Source organism: Carcharodon carcharias, chromosome 9, assembly GCF_017639515.1.
Source record: "Carcharodon carcharias isolate sCarCar2 chromosome 9, sCarCar2.pri, whole genome shotgun sequence".
Classification (NCBI taxonomy): Eukaryota; Metazoa; Chordata; class Chondrichthyes; order Lamniformes; family Lamnidae; genus Carcharodon; species Carcharodon carcharias.
In genome coordinates this window covers 32,994,439-33,016,049 of record NC_054475.1, presented here as the reverse complement: position 1 = coordinate 33,016,049, position 21,611 = coordinate 32,994,439, and the positions used below count along the sequence as shown (strand labels likewise).

The 21,611-nt window shown below is 43.6% G+C and overlaps 1 protein-coding gene across 2 annotated transcripts in view; it reads left to right on the top strand.

Moving 5' to 3' along the window:
• The window catches only part of lmod1b (leiomodin 1b (smooth muscle)), a 50,416-nt gene that overhangs the window by 11,393 nt on the left and 17,412 nt on the right, over positions 1 to 21,611 (top strand). The window lies entirely within an intron of this gene.

Sequence of the window (21,611 nt, the reverse complement as noted above, 5' to 3'; positions counted from 1 at the left end):
AACTGTTGTCAGGGGTGGGGGGGGGCAACTGCTGCTCTGTCGTTGGATGCCACGCAGAAGAAATTGAGGTGGGGGGTTAGGGTAGATGAGGGAAGTGGCCACACATTAGGGACACCTGTATAAACTGACCATTCCGCTGCAACTGAGACAGCCACAGTGATATGATTGGGGTCAGCGTCCTAGACTGTCCACTCAAGCAAGTAATGTGGAGGCACCAAAGTGCCATCAAGTGCTCCAGACCAGTGTGGCCGATGACTGCTCATACCTAGGAACCTGGTTGCTCACATCTGCCACTTACTGTAGGACTTGGCGCCAAGGGGACATGGAAGGCATCCATTGCCAGTGGCTGTGAAAGTGACCACGGCGCTCAATTTCTATACCAGTGGCTCCTTTCAGGGCTCCACAGGTGACCTCTGTGGGATATCACAATCTGCCACCCACAAATGCATCCATGAGGTCACGGATTCCATCTACTCGAAGGCACACAACTTTGTGCATTTTGCCTGAGACCGGGACAGCCAGGATGCAAGGGCCATTGGATTCTCCAGGATCTCACGATTCCTGCAGGTGCAGGGTGTGATTGACTGCACCCATGTGGTGCTCAGGTCTTCATCACTAGACATGGTGGTTACATCAACCTCAAGGTCTTCCACTCACTGAATGTGCAGCTAGTATGTCATCACCAGAAACACATGCTGCAGATGTGCGCATGGTTTCCAGTGATTGTGCATGACGCCTACATCCTCAGTCAGGAGTCTTCCAAGGCCCACAGAAGCTGTGGACATGGCTCCTCCAGGACAAAGGCTACCCGCAGAGACCATGACCGATGATACCCATGCGGTGGCCTCAGACTGCAGCAGAGCGTCGCTATAATGGGGCTCATGCAGCAGCTCGCAACTTGGTAGAGCAGACCATCAGGATGCTGAAGATGAGGTTTCGGTGCCTGGACCAGTCTGGTGGAGCCCTGCAATCCATTCCCAGAGGGTGTCATGCATCATCGTCATCTGCTGCGCCCTTTACAACCTGGCTGAGGGGGAGATGAATGAGCTGCACGTCCCCTCCAATGAGGAGGATGCTGAGAGGGATGAAGCTGAGGAGGTCCTTGGAGGTGACGATGATGGGGATGAGGTCCTCACACTGGCTAGACAAGGCAGACGTGCTCGGGAAGCCCCTTAAGTGCTCCTTTTGTGGAGGATGATGACAACATGCAGTGAGGTGACCCCATAGATCCTCACATCACATCTGTGAACATTTGATCCCGTCTGGATTATGGAAGTACGAATACCCTCTTTGAGAATGCTCCTGACATGGAGAAGCGGTAGATGCCCTAATAGTCACATGATTGCAGGAGGATGATGAAGACATGAGGTGAGGACACTCCATAAATTTTCACAAAGCCCCTGAGAATGTATGACTCCTGTCTGGCCAAGGGCAGCTCACTTGTGCTCCGTGATCAGGGTCATATCATAGAGACACAGCCATGAAGCTTTAGAAGTTCTGATGCTTTGTCTGTCTTCAGCACCTGAGCCCTTCAGGAGCTGGAGCACAGTGTCACTGGTCACAGATGCTGAAGAGATGGAGGATAGCCCCTCCTTAAAGGTGCTGAGAGCATATTAAAAGAATGAGAGTACTCTAGTGCCTGCCCTCTACATTCTGGCAGCAATGACCAGCATGGCTGAGGTGCAGGCATCAGTAATGTTTCCAGGGAGTATGAGGCCGGACTATCACTTTGGTATGAAGGCTGCGCAGAGCACAGAGAAGAGGCCCTGGACTGAGACACCTGCCTTTATCTTGTGCAGTGACAAGAACACTGTTCATCAGAACAAAGAGCCACAGGCAGGGAGACATTCTTGGGAGTTTATTGACAATACTGAACAGCATGTACAAGTGATTAACACTAGCGCCCAGGCTGTGCAACTAATTCTCCTTCACTTTCCTAACCCTGCCGCTACGTCTTGGTGCTTCCCAGACATCCACAGTGGAGGTGGGGGCTGCCTGCTGACCGCTATGCCCTGTCTGTGATTACTTTGGCGGGCATACTCTGGAGGGCACGGCCTGCTTTCGGGGTCCGGCTGTGTGGTAGTGACACCCTCCTCAGCCTGTGGAACTGGAGCTGCTGAGGTTACAGGAAGAGGGGTCGGATTGGCTGGGCACTCCCAAGGTCACCTGGATGGATGGACCTGGAGTGTGCACCTGCTGATCCCCCTCCCTATGGGTGCCCAAGGGCCCTAGGCTGACTTCTTAAAGAGCAGGGGTAGCTGGAGTGAGATCGAGCTGCCCAGCACACCTCTACATATATGCTATTGGAGGCCAACTATGGCGTCAGCAATGGAGTTGAGCCCACACAGCAGTACAGGACCAAGATCTCCATGGCGGCAGCCACCCTACCAGTGTTGACCTCGGTGCATTGACATGCTGGCGCTATCACCTCAGCCTGAAGGTGGACTGACTCCTCCATCATGCCTTGCAATCTGAGGAATGCAGTGGACATCTCTTCCTGATGTTCCTGAGCTCGCCTTTGCAGCTCCAGCAACTGAGACATGACCGAGCCCAGAGTCTCATCATCTGACTTGGACTCAGCAAATTTCTGGCCTCCAGCAGTCCTCCGAGTGCCAGGAACCTGCAAGGTCCCTGCCTCCACCTGCTGTGGATCGGACGATGTGCGATGTGCTCACCAGATTGTGACCCCAGTTCTAATCTAAAGCTAAGTCCCACCGAGGTGTGTGTCTCTGCACTAGTGGAGGGTGTGGGTGAGCGCTGTGATGGGACTTCAGGGAGAGTGCCTCCAGATTCCTCTCCAGAGGCTTCTTTGGGGCTTGATTGGAGGCCCCGGGTCATGGATTCTGTTGGCTGTTTGGCAGATGTGCCTGTGAAATCAAGGGGAGATAATTAGTGCATGGCAGTGGTCTGTGAAAGAGGACACATTGTTTACAGCATGGTTATCTGATGGATGTTGCACTTTTGGGCCCTCACTTGGTAGAGCACCACCAACCTCACCGTCAGCACAGGACCAATTCGGATCCTCACTGGGCCGTTGTTTGCTCTGTTTTCAAAGTCCATGAGGACCTTGATTTCGGGCAGTCCGCCATCGGTCTGTGACCTATCTCTCTCTTTGTTGTGTGCCAGCTTGTCCTGCATGGATAGAGATGGAGAGAGTGCAAGCAGGACACCTGTCAGGCCAGATGATAAGCATGCCTGGCCTGTGTGGTGGTGACCGGTCCCATGGACGCAGTGAGTATAATGATGGGTGAGTGAATGGCCATGTCCCTTGAACTGTCCTTGGCAGTCTGATGGGTTTGTGAGTGTGTGAGTTGAGAGCGATGTGGAGAGTGACTTACCCTGGCAGAAGGGAGGAAGTCATTCATCCTCTTGCAGCACTGGGTGCCTGTCCTCTTCTGAAGGGCTTTGGTGCTGATCACTGCTACCACTACCTCCCAAGTTGCATTGGTCACGTTGCTGCCCATCCTGAGGCTAGTGCAGGGGCAGAGCACATCCCTTCGGGCCTCCACGACATCCTCCACGACAGTCGCTCGAGGGACCCGTCGCTGAAGTGGGAGGCTGCAGCCTTTTTCCCTTTGCTGGCCATGTCTTCCATGCAGCAGTGGTGAGCTCGAAGCAATGAGCCCTGTGCTTTTGGCTGGTCTTTAAACATGACTCCCAGTGTGATGCGGCGGTGCGGTGATGGTTGACAGGCAAATGATACCCCACCTGCCATAGAAACAGCATGTTTCTTGGGAGTGCACAAATAATGAGGCAGGTTTGGGATGATAGGGCCTGAAAACCCGCCATCAAGGACGACGGGTGAAACGTCATTTTACCTGCCAACTACCGCACTTAGTGCAAATGTGGGAAAATTCTGCCCAATGTCTGCCTGTGATGAAAGGGTCACATGGGTATTGTCCAGCTATCATTTTAAAAAGGATGTCATGGAACTAAAGGTAATTCACCATGATGAGACTGAGTGAGACTTAATGAAATGGAGGAACAAGATAGGTGGGTGGAGGCTTCATTTGTACCCTTGAATGAACGTGGGACCTTGCATCACATCAATTAGCCATTCAATACCTGAGACTTGGAGAGGGATAAATGCAAACTATATTTACAACAGTGCAGATCATGTACAGTGAATGAACATCTGTACCAATATTGTGCATTCAAGCCTTCTTCATTTCCCTAACTTTACCACTGTGCTGAGGTGCAGCCCTGACACCTGCAGCTGTGGTGGATGCAGCCTGCTGACTGCCATGCCCTGTTGTCTGAGGTGACTTTGGTGGACATCCTCTGGAGGCCCGCAGCCTTAGGGGTCCCAGACTGCTAAGGGCCTCTTGCTCTGGGGCAGATGCACCCTCTTCAGCCTGACCTGCTAGAGTTGAGGGGTCACAGGCCGAAGGGATTTGAAGTGGCAGGACATCCTTGGAGTGCATTAGAAGGGGCATTTGGGGGAAGTTCGAGGTGCTCTGTCCCCCTCTCTCCTAGCCACAGCTGGAACATGGCTAGAGTGATGGTGTGCAGATATGAGTATAAATCCAGCAGAAATTGCTGGACTTGGGTCTCCAAGATGGCCACCACCCTTCTCATGGTGATTTCGATGCACTTGCATACCAGAGCCATGACATCAGACAGAACATGGGTGGACTCCTCTATCCTTCGCTTCAGCCTGGTGATGGCCTCTGACAACTCTGCCTGATGTTCCCCTGCCTGTGTTTGCATCTCCAAAGTTTCTCTCAGGACAGAGTCCAGAAGCTCGTCACAGAACTCAGTCTCAGCAGGGGCCTGGTCTCCAGTAGTCTTCCAAGTGTGAGGGACCTCAGCTGTCACTGGCTCTGCTTACTATGGACATGTGTCCGTGAAATGATCACCAGATTGTGAATCTGAGCCCACTCCAGAGTTGGGACCCACCAAGGTGTGTGTATCTGCACAGGTGGAGCGTGCAGGTGAACGTAGTGACAGGTCTTCATCAGATGCTTCCTCTGCCTTCTCATCAGTGGTGCTCTGGGAGTTGTGGCGGAGGCTCTTGCTGGAACTCTTCCTCCGTCTTTTCTTGCTGGTGGCTGGAATAGAGAGAAGAGATAGTTAGTGATTGATTAGACAGGCTCCTACAGATCACTCACAGTTTTTCTCCGCATGTGGCCAATGTATATTGGATGGACCTTTGCTGTTTTGTTGGGAGAGGCCAATCTTGCCTTCCAAACAGGAGCAGATTCCTATTCTCTCCAGCAAGGTCTGCCGCTTGCTCTTCATGGGGGGAGACTGGGGTCCCCTCTCTGGTCTTTATTCTCTCCTGTCAACTGTGGATGATTTTGTCCTGCATAAAGACAGGTGGATTGACTATGAGCACTATAGATGAAAGAGCTTTTCAGAAGCATGCATGCCTGTTGTGTCTGCTGAGCCCTTCCCAGCAAGTGATTAAAACACCATTTGTGCAGAATCTTACATGAGATGGTGATTTTAAAGTGGCTGGCAGACAATCATGATGCCTCATCTGCTGGTAGTGTGTGACATCCCTGTGGGCTCTCACCCTTAGACAGCCTGATGCCCTTAAGAGAGTGTGAGTTTGCAAGGAGTAGAAGTTTCACTTGCCATGGTGGAGCACATCAGATCATTCATTCATTTCCTGCACTGCAGAGTGGTCCTTTTTTCGGTGCCATGGCCACTGACCTCCTTGGTAACCTGCTCCCAGGCCAGTATTGTCAGGTGGGAGGACCTACTGCTCCCATCCCTTGGAAAGAGGACCTCCCACCTTTCCTGGACCTCTTGGAGGAGAATCCCCGTGGAGGCTTTGCTGAACTGTGGAGCTGCGGATTTGCTGCATATGGTTGGCATGGTGATGTAGACGTTCAGCCCCCATCTGGCCTGCAGTGAGTGAATGTCTGTGTGGGTGCTGTTTAAATATGGTGCCAGGATCTTCGACCCCATGAGGTAATGGTGGTGCAGCTGAATCACGGCCCGCCCCAAGATTCAATGAGCTCCTCGTTGATGCATAATTAATGGGCTGAAAAGCAGAAAATCAGGCAAAAATCTGCCATGTTGTCCAGCAGGAATCACCCCAACTTTCCTGCCCGCTGCCGCACTGAATCTCCAGAGTGGAAAATTCCACCCTGCATTAGCGCAGAGCCTTTTGTAGACGCTTGGGAAAATATACTAAAAGCAAATTACTGAGGATGCTGGAAATCTGAAATAAAAACTGAAAATACTGGAAAAGCTCAGTAGGTCTGACAACACCTGTGGAGAGAGAAACAGAGTTAACGTTTTGAGTCCGTATGACCCTTCTTCAGGGCCCAGGGAAAATATAGTCATTGGTGAGGGCTAAAAGAGTTAACTGTCTGTGATGATGAACCATGAAGAAATTTGTGAGACCCTTTTGAGGAGGGAAACACATGCTTTTGGGATCATAAATATCTTTAAAGCAAACTCGACAACCCTAAGATCCATCTAAAAAAGAAAGGATATGGAGTTTACAAGTTCAATAGAGGTAGAAAGCCTCAAGCTGGTGCAGCTGGATGAAGTAAATTGTAGAGTTCATTAACTCACACACTCGTGGATAACCATCCTAATTAGGAAAAACTTCAGGCCTCAGAATTAAACAAATCCTCTGATGGGATGCAGCCAAATTTTGCTGGATGGGAAACAATTTATGATAACCAGTATTGAAGCCTCAGCTGCAAACCAAAATCCCTCTACAGTCAAGTAGCCTGTGACCTACCCATTTTAAAAATCTACATTGGAGGTTAGTGGGAGAGAGAATAGAATATAGCACTAAATCTGGTGAGCAGACAATTTAGGACTATATTCCAACCTAGGACTATATGTGTTAGCGAAGGTGCTATCTTTTGAATGAGATGTTAAATCAGACCTGATCCTTCTGCTCAAGTAGACATAAAAGATCCTTTGGTACTATTAGAACAAGAGCAGGAACTTCTCCTGGTGTTCTGTACAAATGAGCTCAACCAAAACCATCAACCTCAGATTATCTAGTCATTCTTTAATTTGTTGTTTATTACAATGTGCTGTACACAATGTGACTGCCATGGACTACAAACAACTATGACTGCACTTATAATTGGTTGGAATGGGTCAATTAGAGTTGGCTTCTGCTTATCTGGGATTCAATATAATTATGTTCTTTTAATCAGAGAGCTGTTTTTAAACTCCATTTTTCATTTTGTGGTGCTTCCTCACTCCACAAATATCTGTTCTACTTTCATACTTTCCCATTCATTCTCATTCCCATGATGGTCATGGGCTGAGATGCATTATGAAATGTGTTACTGCCATATGTTGAAGACAATCATTCAGGTAAAGACTGATTTGTGGTTAAAAAAACAGTTTTTAGATTATGCCAGGGCATACTGCCAATGGACACTGTGGGGTTATGATAGGTCAGGGTAGTATTGTTGGTGAGCTGGTACTGGATTCAGGACAAAGGAGTTTGAATAAAAGGAATAATAAAGGAGCAAGACTTGACTCAAGGAGTGAAGTTAGGGACAGGACTGGGTGCAATAACTGAATCTAGTTACTTAACAGAATGGAAACTGGCGAGCTAGGGTAAGCAAAGTATAGGTTTATTGTTTGTTGAAGTGAGATGAGAGGTCACAAGGACTAGACTTGGATCTGTTGTTATGGCACGGCTGATGGTAAATGCCAAGCTGCTCAAATCTGAGACGGAAACTTGAAACAGCTGCTAAAACGTTTTTTGCAATTTGTGTAGTATGAGGAGAGATTCTGAAATTAGGAAATTATGTCCCCAATTACTTGTGAAGATTTTATAGTACAGTAAACGTTTATTGAAAGAAAATAGAGGAAAAAAATACACTTCAACACAAGAATGGCATCACACAGTAAATATTGCTTTAAAACAGTTCCACAAGATCTTAATTTAACTACCCGCAGAGCAAACCCTCCCCTTTTCTGTTCAGCAACTATCCTTATAGATTTCATAATCTATAGAATTCCAATAATTTTTACCACACAGTATCTCTTTTTCTTGGGTTGTTTTTCTGAAGCTGACAGTAACTGTGTCTTCAGGTCTGGCCTTGTTTACATTGTCTTCTGGGAGTTCTGACCAGCTACCCTGCTGTCATCCAGGAGATCTAAACAGCTACCCCCTAACATAGGCTTCAGTATTTCTTTCAATGCATTCCTTCGCTTTGATCTCTCTATTGTCTTAATCCAATTACCATATTTATAACCATATTTATAACCCCCAACAGCCTGTCCTTTAGAATATAAGAAATATGACAGGGATATTACCAGATGACAAATATTACAATTTCTTTTTTACTTGACACTGTTTAGTCAAGATGTGTGTCAGGATTTCTATTAAGAGGCACGGTAGAAAGTATATATTTTTAACTCATTCATGGGATGTGAGCATCACTGGGTTGGCCAGCACTTATTGCCCATCCCTAATTGCCCTTGTGGTGGTGAGCTGCCTTCTAGAACCGCTGCAGTCCATGTGGTGTAGGTACACCAATGGTGCTGTTAGGGAGGGAGTTCCAGGAATTTGACCAAATGACAGTGAAGGAACAGCGATATATTTCCGAGTCAGGATGGTGTCACTTGGAGGGGAACCTCTAGGTCGTGGTGTTCCCTTGTGTCTCTTGTCCTTCTACATGATAGTGGTCATGGGTTTGGAAGGTGCTGACTAAGAAGCCTTGGTGAATTCCTGCATTTCATCTTGTAAATGGTACACACTACTGCTACTGTGCATCAGAGGTGGAGGGAGTGAATAATTGTGGATCGGGTGCTTTGTCCTGAATGGTGTCAAACTTCTTGAGTGTTGTGGGAGCTGCACTCATACAGGCAAGTGGAGAATATTCCATCACACTCCTTACCTGTGCCTTGTAGAAGGTGGAGAGGCTTTGTTACTCGCTAAAGGATTCCTAGCCTCTGATCTGCTTTTGTAGCCACAGTATTTATATAGCTAGTCCAGTTCAACTTCTGGTCACTGGTAACCCCCAGCTTGTTAATAGTGGGGGATTCAGTGATGGTAATGCCAATGATGTCAAGGGGCGATGGTTAGATTCCCTCTTGTTGGCGATGATCATTGCCTGGTACTTGTGTGGTAATTGCCACTTATCACCCCTGGATCTTGTCCAGGTATTGCTGTATTTGTACATGGACTGTTTCAGTATCTGAGGATGATGCTGAACATTGTGCAATCATCAGCGAACATCCCCACTTCTGACCTTATCATGGAATGAAGGTCATTGATGAAGCAGCTGATGATGGTTGGGCCAAGGACACGACTCTGCAGTGATGTCCTGGAACTGAGATGATTGACACCCAGCAACCACAACCATCTTCCTTTGTGCTAGGTATGACTCCAACTAACGGAGAGTTTTCCCCAATTCCCATTGACCCCAGTTTTGCTAGGACTCCTTTATGCCACACTCGGTCAAATGTTGCCTTGATGTCAAGGGCAGTCACTCTACCCTCACCTGTGGAGTTCAACTCCTTTGTCCATGTTTTAACCACAACTGTAATGAGGTCCGGGGCTGAGTGGCCCTGCCGCAACCCAAACAAAGCATCAGTAAGCAAGTTATTGCTGAGCAAATGCAGCTTGATAGCACTGTTGATGACCCCTTCCATTACTTTACTGATGATTGAGAGTAGACTGATGGGATGGCAATTGGCCAGGTTGGATTTGTCCTGCTCTTTGTGCACAGGATACACTTGGGAAATTTTCCACATTGCTGGGTAGATGCCAATATTGTAGCTGTACTTGATTAACTTGGATAGGGACGTAGTAAGTTCAGGAGCACAAGTCTTCGGTACTATTGCCGGAATATTGTCGGGGCCCATAGCCTTTCCAGAATCCAGTGCCTTTAGCCGTTTCTTGATATCATGTGGAGTGAATCGAATTGGCTGAAGACTGGCATCTGTGATGCTGGAGACCTCCGGAGGAGGCCGAGATGGATCACCCACTCAGCACTTCTGACTGAAGATTGTTGCAAATGCTTCAGCCTTATCTTTTGCACTGATGTGCTGGGCTCCCCCAACATTGAGGATGGAGATATTTGTGGAGCTTCCTCCTCCAGTGAGTTTTTTAATCGTCCACCAACATTCTGGATGTGGCAGGGCTGCCAATCTGTGTGCTTCCCAACTTTATGGAGAAGGTAATGGCAGAGCTCAATACTCACACTAAAACCATTGAAATAGTTCAAAGTTTACCCTCGTGACTAAACATTGCATCATTATACATTACAAATCTAGTGATAAATTAATTCCTATGTTCTTGATTGAAAGAAAGTGGACTGTGACTCTATTACATCGTACTTATGCAATGGCTTCATCACATGTTAATGTACAGAAATTGCTACTAAATGCAATAGCTCCCCTGAGTAATTTTATCCCATTCTCTCCTGAAAGTGTTGACTTTAAACCATGGATTTACAGATGATGGAGGCATGGTGACCTTTCTCAACTGGGCATTAGCTATCTGTATGCAAGCCTTAACGCTGAGTGTTGACAGACTGCTTTGTCACATTACTGAGACTAATTCCACCCTCACCTGATCTTCACACAAGTGAACTTTCAGCAGATACTGCTGGGCAGTGATCAAGACCCGGCAAGTGGATCAGTTTCCTTCTCCCTAAGCAGAACATTGAATCCACTTGTGGAATTCCTACCAAAGGAACCAATACAGACCCCAAATTGAACTTCTGACCTTCCTGGTTTATATGTCTCGGCTACTGACTGGACTTTCCAAATTACTTGGAGAGCTCAATCCTGATAATATTTAAGCAAATGTGTTGAAATAAAACAGCAGTAGAGATAGTATGGGCCGGGGCAGGGGGGAGGTGGTGGGGAGGTGGGGGGCTTAGAGGAGATGTATACTAAAGATTGTTTAAAATAATTGGGTGCATTTGTAGTCAGACTCGGTGTTTAAATCCTACTGAAAATGAAACAAGTAATATTACTTCACTGTGAACAACAAAATGGAAGAAAATCAAATTGTGCACTAAACTGGAATAATGATGCCAAAAAAATATTTTGCATTCTATGTAAAAAAAAGGATAATGTTCAGTTCCATAAATTTTCTTAAGCCCGTTCCCCGTATTGACTTTAGCAAAATACGCAAAAAAAAAATGTTTGCACTGAGAAGATTCCTAATCATGTGCAGCAGCTGGAAAATTATGTACAAAAGCTAGAATAAATCTTTTGATGTTAATGATGACAGACATGAATCTGTAGGGTCTTTTCAATGATGTGAACTAGGTCCATTTAAGGAAAAGCATCAATATAATGACAAGTAAAGAGTAACATAACACAGTTTGCCACTGCCATGTCACTGTTACGACTCACATCCATTTAAGTTATTTTATCCTCCTGTCATCAGAGACTGCAAAAGGTTCGATGACTAGTGCCAGTGTTAATAATAAACCCCACAATGAGAAAGACAGGCTGGAGATAAAGTATCAGCTTTATGATGTTTGTGAATTTTTTTTAAAAAACAGATGTAATCATGCACAGTGCTGTTGTATCACATGACATAACAAATTGCATGCCCATATTTATAATACTGAGAGTATTTCACAGAAAATTTAACAAACAATATTTGGAAGCCAAATACAATCACCATTAATCTGCAAAACATTTTGTTGATTCTGCCTATCACTGCAGTGATTTCTGCAAGGAACTTGCCCCAATGTGTTCACTGTTATACTTCCTAGGAAGGGAACCAGTCACGAGTTTCATCATAATCCTGGCTAGGAGACTGAATCGAAGAGAAGTTACACTCCAGGATTACATTTTTTTATAGATATTAAGCCAATTCACTAATGTTTCTAGTCACAATGAAACTTTCAGCTAAAGTTAATGAAGGATTTATGGATCCAGTTTGTCAACCTGCTTGCTCACATTGTGTTACTGAAAAATTCTTAATCGGGCACTAAGATCTCAGGAGGTAGAGGATAATGACAATAAACCGATAGCCAGAACCCAGCAGCCAAAGTAAGAAAGAGTACAACAAGCTCAGCGGGTTCTGTTTGAGCAGTTTTTTTTCTTGTGGTCTGGCTTTACATTTCATTGGTCATTTCTCTCCCCTCAATACCCGTTTCTAAATAATTTTCACTCATGGGTCGTTGGAATCTTCCTCCAAGTTCATTTAGAGCTGATTGTTCCCATGTTATAGAATGTCTGGATACAACAATGGGAGTGGTGCTGTGGCTGTGCCCATTGCCTGCTTGCCTGAGTTCTCCCTTGAAAACTCTACTAATTCTGCTGAAGAGCAGTCAGTGAAATAGCTAAAATCTTCCAGTGTTCATCTGTCTCTGGACTCATTCATGTTTGAAATGGTGACGTTATTGAGTGTTGTGGAAAAGCTTGTGGGAAGTGAGATGGCTTTCCGATCCTGGGATTGTTTTCCAGCATTTTCTATTTTATTACAGTAAAGAAACTCTGGGCCTGGATTTTCACTCCCGGGTTGGGAGAGCAGAGTCGGGGCATCTCCAGGTTCTGCAAACCAACCAGGGAGAAAGTGCCCAGAAAAGTTGGGATACACATTCCGGGGTGGTGGGGTTCTCTGGGAGTCGGGCTGGATGACCCCAGAATGAGTGTGAAGGCTGCCAGGTGTAGAGGTGAGCTGGATAGAAGGCCTGTCTTGGTTCTCCAGCACTGTGTTGAAGTTTTTTAAAAAACCTGACCTCTCCCAAGGGTCACCTGACCTTCCCGAAAGGAGTCTTGGGACCATATCCAAAGGGGTACCATAGCTCTCCAAAACGGTACCCTACCTCTCCAAAGAACACCACAAAGTTCAGGCCAGCTTCCACCAGGTCTAACCTGTGCAGGCTGTGTTTCACCCATCTGGGTCACCATAATCAGACATGAGTGGAGGCAACTGCTGTTTTATATGGGCACCTGTCTCTGCGAAATGTGTATGCACAAATCCCAACCTGAGCCCATTCCCGCCCCCCGCAAAAATAGTAGGTGCCATGTTCGGGGGTGGGTCATCTGATTTTTGGCCTCTTCTTTCATTTTTGCAATAATGGGAAGGCTCTCCGTCATTGCAATAATCCAGGCCCCTGTTTTCTAATTGATATTGAATGGGTTGTCCAGTGGCCTATCACATGTGGAAACTCTTGCAGTAGTATATAAGCGTACTCAAACTACAAGTGACTTTTGCTGATAACCTAGGCCAATCCAATTAATCAGACTCTGGATGCTGGAGTACTGGAACACGTGTGAGATATGTTTGTTCACACCTCCTTAAAATAGGTTAGTAGAAATTGTCCATTAGGACAAAAAACAAATGTAAACTTTTTTCTAACTGAGGATTCAAAACAAATGTTTAACCCCTGACCCAATCATCACTCCCAACGTTAATGACTATCTCCTGTTTAGGTCTCTAAATACCAAATAAAATCCAGGGAAAGATGGGAGGTATATGATCCTTATGCCTCCAATCTTCTATCAATCCCTGGGTGAGCGTTCCAATATGCTTTTATTTTATCTTAAAAAATGACCTTGGGAGAATGACCTCATGCGCACCACTCTCCCCCATTTGAAGATGCATATACGTAATTTAGGTTCCTTCAAGTCTATCTGTTTATGCTTATAAGTGGAACCGACGGAGGTGAACCACGTATCTGCATTTTAACGTAGGATTTCTTGTGTTGACTTGCCAAAGTCTCGGATCAGTGATGTGAAATTTTGTCTTGTTTCTGTGTCATGAGGTCTATTGCCTGGCCAGAGCATTATGGTTCTGGGTTATTCAACATGGAAGACTTTTAGGTGATCAGGAGCTGCAATCATAAGCAAAATTGCTGAACATTTCAGAATCTTTGCATCCTGTTACCTCCATCTCTCTTAAAATGTATCAGTAAACTTGCCTGTCAGTGCAAAAGATATGCTGCTGGATCAGAGTAAGGGTTGGTGTTGCTAAGCAGCTTACTATTGATAGTTAATTTCTTAATGGGTGACTGCCAATCTATGTTTAGGTTTGAAGAAAATACTTCCCAGATGTCAATAACCTATTTTTATGCCAGTACTGTACTATCCTTGCATGTTTCACTCTGTGTGAACTTTACTGCATCTGCAACAGATGGGATTATATAAAGCCTTTCACAAAATGCTTAGTAAGAATGGTGCAAAAACAATTTGAATATTTAATATATAAAGCTATAGATACCAGTGTAATTATTATATTTAATTGCATTTTCTGTGAGTCACTTTAATGACTGTTCACATTGTTGCTGACTTGGCATCAGTTAATGAGGACTGACTTACATGAAATGGCATTCAGAAAACTTTTTATTGGGTGGCGAAGGGGAAAGTTGTAAAGAGACATGGCTCATTTTTGTTTAATATTACTCACAAGTGATGTGATTGTTTTGACTGTGACTTATACCATCACATTACCTGCTTCCAACAGAAAAAGTGAGAAAAGATTTGTCAAGCTTTTTCACTGAGATCTGAAAAAGATACATTTGTTGGAAAAGGTTCGAAGAGTAGGAATAGGAATAAACAGTCGCTTGGTGGTACATAACTTGAGTATTGCTGAAAAAAGAGTCATGCTGTCAAAGCTTTTCATCTTGCACTCATCAGGACAGATTTGCAAGAATACCAATTCTAAAGGGATAACAATTTATAGTGCGTGAGAAGATAGTGTTGATTGGTTGGCAAATGGTTTTAGTCTGGTAGAGGGGTTGCCATGGAGAATGCACCAGGGAACAGTTAACTGTCAAGCTTCTGTTTAAATTCAAAACAGGGGATCATCTGTTCTGATGAGTGCAAAACAAAAAGCTTTAGCAGCATGTATCTTTTTCAGCAATAATAAGAATAAAGTAAAAGGGGATGACTTGTGAGGAAAGTTTAGAGAAGTTCAAGCTGTAGAGTCTGGAAAGAAAGATATTTAGAGAAAACTTATTAAAGTATATAAATATTAAATGGTACAGATAAAGTAAACTCAGCATAAGCCATGGAAGCTAAGACCAGAGAAAATAAGTGGAAATCAGTTAAACATGAATTTAAAACATGTATTATCAAGAATTCCTTTACACAAATAGTGATAAATATTCATGATGGTCTCCCGGGGCTTGAAAGTAGAGGCAGAAACACTGGGTTTGTTCATGATACAATTGAATATTTTGATGGGAGGGTTAGGCAACTGGGACAATGATCTACAATGGACTAAAGGACTTTTTCAGGTCATCTCACTTTTCTCATATTCTTACAACCATACTATTTCAAATTCAATTACTAGTGCCACAGAAGCAAACTGCCTTGCATTTTTTTTGTTGTTTGTAAAAGTGGAGGTATGAGAAGTTCCCTCCCACCTCCCATTAAACCTTTATTGACACTCCATTGATGTTGCATGGTATCATTAGAAAACCTTCATTCGTAGGTATGGATTTTGCAATCTCTGAATTATTTGCATTGTTAAATTCACTTTGAAGTGGTTTTATTCCAGAACCAACTCCTTAATATAAAAGAGGTACAATGTACCTAAAACAACTAGAAATTACATCATACTGATGTTGTAAGTGCTTGTAATCAAAAGGCAAGTTTGGATGAAAAATTCTCTGCTTCTTGCAATGGACAGAAGAGAGTTAGGGAAGCCGCACTGATTTCTCCTCACCACCTGTCCATAAGCAGAAGGTGTTTTGGATATTTTTAAAATAGGTGGTGACGTGTTTTCCTAAACTCTCGGTTCGTGCGATCCAATTTACTACAGCAAACATGTGTTATGAGTCACTCAGAAAGTTAGTTTATTTCACACTCAAAACCACTCCACAAGACACGCACACACACACACAAAACACAGTAAAAGGGTGCAGGGGAATAGAAAAAGGAGTTTTACAAACATAGATATTAACAGTACAAGGACCACAGAAATGAATACTAGTTCATGCTATTTCCAAAGTCCAGGGTCAGAGACCAATAAGGAATTCTATCATGTAGGGGTTTCAGTTCAGCTGATGGGAGACAGGAGTTATAGGGTTCACTTTGCAGTTGGTGTGGATACCGCAGATGAAGCAGGTGCACAGAAACTGGGTTGGTTCTACAGGCAATGGTAGGAAATCTTCCAGCAGAGACAGGCTTGGAGGAGCTGAGAGGTGGTAACTGGCTGCTTGCTCAGTCAGGCGGCTGGAGTCCTTTCCAATTGATGTTAAAATAGCAGACCGATGATTTCTCAGTTCTCAGTTCTCAAGGGCATATAGGGATTTCAAAACGGTCACACAAGTCATGTGATCTTCTTTCTCCACAGTGACTTCCGAAAGGGATGTCTGTTCAGTGGCTGGAACTGGCTTTGATTTCAGGAGTGATAATGTCCTGGTCATTAGTTGTTGAATGAGTTACCATCCATATTAAGGGTCTGGTATCAGGAAGCCATTGTCTGGGCAGGCTCACTGACTCTGCTAGCAAGGTTAGTTTTTCAGATGCAAATTGCATCCTTTTGGTTCTCTTTTGAAATGAGCCTGGACAGTTGTCGGCGTGAATGAGTCTGCTGGCAATTTGGCAAGTATAATAAGTTTTGATGTGTGAGTCTTCATGATTACAATCAGGTATGAGATACCACCAGCTGAGGAAAGAATTCTTTTGTTCTTGTAACTCCTGAGGTTGGCTCCCAGGCAAAGGGCCAACTCTGTGGTCACATGACTTGTAGCAGCCATCGTTTCTGGCCCTTCAAATGGCCTTGTGGGGGTTGGGGCGGGTGGTGGTGATTGGGGAAGAAGGATAAGACAAATAATTTTTTAAAAAGTTTAAGAATTTTAAAAATGAAGAAATAAAAAATCTAAAAATTGTATTAAAAATGTTGTAAAGATGGAGGAAAGTGTTCATGGTCTGAAGTTGTTGAACTCAATGTTAAGTCCGGAAGGCTGTAAAGTGCCTAATTGGAAGATAAGGTGCTGTTCCTCCAGTTTGTATTGGGCTTCACTGGAACATAGCAGCATTATACGTTTTAAAATCTTTTTATTATTATTTTTCTTATCCAGGCCAACATCAGCCAAGGCTTGCCCCCACTCCATTTCTCATCCCCATCTCCCATTCCAGCATCATTGTTGGGTCAATTCAAGATAAGAACCTGTCAGAATTTATCAGGCCAGAATGGCAAGCTGCCTAATTTGTGCCTGCAGCTATGACTGCTGAACTTGGCTCTAGCCTCAGATTGGCACAGCCAATTGCTTTTCCAATTTGCCATCCCTTTTGGATGCAAGTCCAATATCTCCCTTCATTTTCTTTGCATCAGGGACCTAACTTTTAATGACTTCATCTGTACACTTGAATGAATCCCTTTATTCATCTAACCCCCTCCAGCACTTCCTTGTTCAGATTTGCATCCACTCCTCTGACCACTCAATTTGTGCCAGTGAACTATATCTGTCACTAATATGCTTCACTCCATCAATCTGTTAAAGTAGTATTAACTAATTGGCATATTTACTCAGAGGTGTCAGATGGATGTCATGTTGTAGAAATAGAAATCCCTCACAGTTGGCAGTTGGAAATATTCTGCGGCTGGGGATGGGGCATCTTGCTGAGATGAGACAGAAGAGCTTTATCCTGCATCAATCTTATGTACATCTGAACAAGAAGTATCTGATACTGACAGTGATTGCCAAAAGAAGGAAAAATTAAATGGTATATCATTCCCTACCAAACTGTTGTCTGTGTGGTCCTTTATTTAACACTGTTACGGGCACCTGCAATCAGATTCTGTGTCACTACCCTTACCCTGAAACAGGCTGCCTTCCTGTTAGTGCATTTAATTTCAAGGAATAAATCTTACTTTATGACAGAGAAAGTTCTTCATATGAACATAAGAAGGATCAGATTATCGTAGTTTTGGGCTGTTGCCCAGCAAGGCAAAGGAAACAATGTCTCTGAAACATCTTTTGATGTTTTGAATAATTTTATAAAATCAACAACATCAGCTGCCAATTTTCAGTAACTTTTACAAAAGTTATCCTTTACTACCTCAATGGCATTCATCGGCAATTAGTTACAGAAGGAAAATAAACATATAGATAAAAGAAATAGATTTTCCGGATAGCTCAGTTAAAGCAAATGATTATGGGTTGTTGCTAATAAATGAATTTACCTTCAATGTAATGTCACACCACGATGGTGTATAGTTTGAGTGTTGCATAAGTCCGTTATTTTCTCTAAATTGTTGTGGTTATCCGATGGTGTTGCTCACTGGGAGTTAGGAGCTACAATACTTAGATAGCATAAAGTATAATGGCTTAGAATTTGTTGGAGTGGGGCTCTGTTATTTAGACTTTTTCCCTCAACCTTAAGCTCAAATAAGTTGCTTGAAGCACATTACACATGGCTGTGTAATATTGTGATAATGGCATAGCAAGTGCAGTGGGGCATCTAGACCCTTAGTGGATGCTTGGACTAACAGGTCTAACCTTAACCCAAGAAATTTAAGGATTGAGAAAGAACCTGAAGAACAATAAAGAAGGAGGGTGAATTCGGGTCAAATTAGTAACGGGAGGAGAAATGAAGTGAGGGAAAGAAAGATTGGATTGAGAGAGAAGGGCAAAGTAAGAAAAAATATTTTTAAAAATTTCTAACACCAGTTCACCACCTGAAGGAATGAGGCTCCTCTGTTTAAACTGTTCCCTTTCTGACTGAAGAGGTTGTTTGGCATTGCAGTATCTTAAGACTTCTAATTTTAAAAAGACCTGATGGTATGAAGTACCAGACCTAATATTCTACAGTGAGTTTAATTGGTGATTAATGCACAAAAGCAGCAATCTCATGAAACCCACTGGGAACTTATGGGTGAGCTGTTATCTTTGCAGTAGCAATAGTGGAGTGATGCAAATTGTCCAATAACATGTGGCAATTCATAATTTATAGGTTATGTTTTCCTTAATGTGAGTTGCTGGATGATTTCCACATTAATAACTGTAAATATGATTATACCCACGGTTATTTTGGCAGCAAATTATGAGGTGTTATATTATTATAGCCACTGAGTTATGCTGGTTGAATTAGTGAAAGTGCATTTTTACTACAAACTATTATGGCAGTGTTAGTTGTACTTAGGAATTGAAATATCCTATTGTGTTCACCTTTTGTGGAAATTGTGGCCTTGACTGATGCAACATGTTTCTTCATGCACTCAATTTTATGTCTTAAGTTCTTTTTTAAGTGCAGAGTACAAAAGAAGATAGTAGAGGAAATATTCCAAGTTGTAAGTAGTTAGGAGGTGTGCAACCGTACTAGGGAAGGGATAGGCCATGTAATTTGTTAGTGTTAGGAGAGTTCTTCAGTTGTCTGAAATCAACATGAGGCATACGCTGGGGTTTGAGAGGAGCGGAAGGATATCAGAGAATATTGAAAAAAATCCTTGTTGGGTGGGGATGGGTGATAGGGTCAGAATAATAAAGCTGGGTTTGGGCCTGGGAGTATTAGGGCTGGTGGATTTGGAATGTGGAATTGGTGAAAAGGGGATGCTGCAGTGTTGAGACTTAGAATGAGATGGCTGGTGTAGGAGCATTGGGAATGGGATTGCTGGATGCAAGGATACAGGGAAGGCTATACTGGGGGAACAGTGAATGAGGTGTTTGGTATGGGGATGTAATGTTGGAGATTTAGAGCAATTGGACATCAAACAATTAAGGTAGGTAGTGGTAACTAAATTTCAAGTCACTCTAGATTGGCAGTACCCAATGCAGACAGGCAGTTCAAATAGGCAATCCTACTCAAAGACATCACAAGGTAGACTGAAATTGCAAAAAATATATTGTTTTATTTATTCTTTCATAAGATATGGGCATCACTAGCAAGGCCAGCATTTGTTGCCCATCTCTAGTTGCCCTTGAATTGAATGGCTTGCTAGGCCATTTTAGGGGCCAGTTAAGAGTCAATTGCATTACTGTGGATCTGGAGTCACACAAAGGCCAGACCACGTAAGGGTGGCCGATTTTCTTCCCTTAAGGATATTGGTGAACCAGATGGGGTTTTGCAACAATTGATAGTTTCATGATCATCATTACTGAGGCTAACTTTCAATTCCAGAGTTATATTATTTGATCTTAAAAAAAACTCTACCAGCTGCCATGTTGGGATTTGAACTCATATCCCCACATCATTAACCTGGGCCTCTGGATTACCAGTCTCGTGACGTTATAACTACCCAACTATTGCCCTTTTGTAAATGCAGTTGAGATTGACTGTTTTAGGATTTTTTTAAGTGACATTTATTAAGAGAATGTTTTTCTGAAAGAAAGTATGACAGTACAAGATAGGAATGGGGAAAGAGAAAAAATGGGAATGTAAAGGTGGATTCTTCTTTAGAAAACAAACTCAAGGATTTCAATAAGATGTTAAACATAAGATATTAATAATTTAACAAGGTCTATCCATGGAGTACATTAAAAAATAAAATGGGATGCTCTGTAACTTCTCCAGTCCAGAGTGCTTGGGACCATGTCATTTCTGAATTTTGGATTTTTTTTCCTTTACTCTTTCATGGGATGTGGGTGTTACTGGCAAGGCCAGCCATTGTTGCCCATCCCTATTTGTCCTTGAATCCAGTGGCTTGCTAGGCCATTTCAGAAGGCAATTAAGAGTCAACCATGTTACTGTGGGGCTAGAGTCACATATAGGCCAGACAAGGTAAGGATGGCAGACTTCCTTCCCTAAAGGATATTAGTGAACCTGATGGGTTTTTACAACAATCAATAGTAGTTCTCATGGTCATCATTACTGAGGCTAGCTTTATGTTCCAGATTTATTAATTGAATTTAAACTCATTTGCTGCTAGGTTGGATTTGAACCTAAATCACCAGAGCATTATCCTGGGCCTCTTACCACTATACTAACATTCCCCCAGTTATGGAGTGCTTAACTACAAATGTGTGAGTCAGAAAACACCGCAAATATAAATATTTATCTGAATGATAAAACAGTGATAAAACATAAAGCAGTAATAAAAATGATTTTATTTATACAAATATTGTATCTTCTATGTTTTCTCTCCCAAAGTACTGTACTAAAATGATGCTGATGACTTTGTGGGAACAGCTGATGTAAGTTGGGCAGCTCTTACATTGATGGTACTGCCAGTAAAATAACAAGGGGTAATTTAGCAATAGCAATTTCATTCGAGTTAGTTGGAAAGCCTTGAGTCACATCAGTTGCTGAACACTCTGGATCTGTATATTTGAAAGGTTCTGAAAGCTCAATCTGTAGTTTGCCAGTTTATTTGCAAAGATGGTATCAGACTTGATACCCTGATGATCACTTGAGTTGAATTCTGCTGTGTTGATAGCTGAACATTCTGCAAGGCCAGTTGCTAGACAGTTTGTAGAGTCTATGGCCTTGTACTGCAGTAGCTTGGGTGGTTCACACGTAATGGTGTGGAATTATCTGAATGATCTGCTGCTGTATCAGAGACTGCAGCTGTTGTCCAATAGCCAGCTGCCCTTCTGCAGCTGACCCTTCTCTTGCGAGTTTTGCACGTCATTGGACTGGGCATTGTCTGTACCTTTTGCTTTGGAGACAGGCACAATGAAGGCCGGGTCTTCCTTGGTATTTTCTGAGCTGCATGTGTTGGTGAAGATGGAAAGAGCAATTAATCAGGGAAGCACTGCGGGAGAGTGCTGGGGAGACTGGTGCTGATGCAGGTGGATATGCAAGCAGCAGCA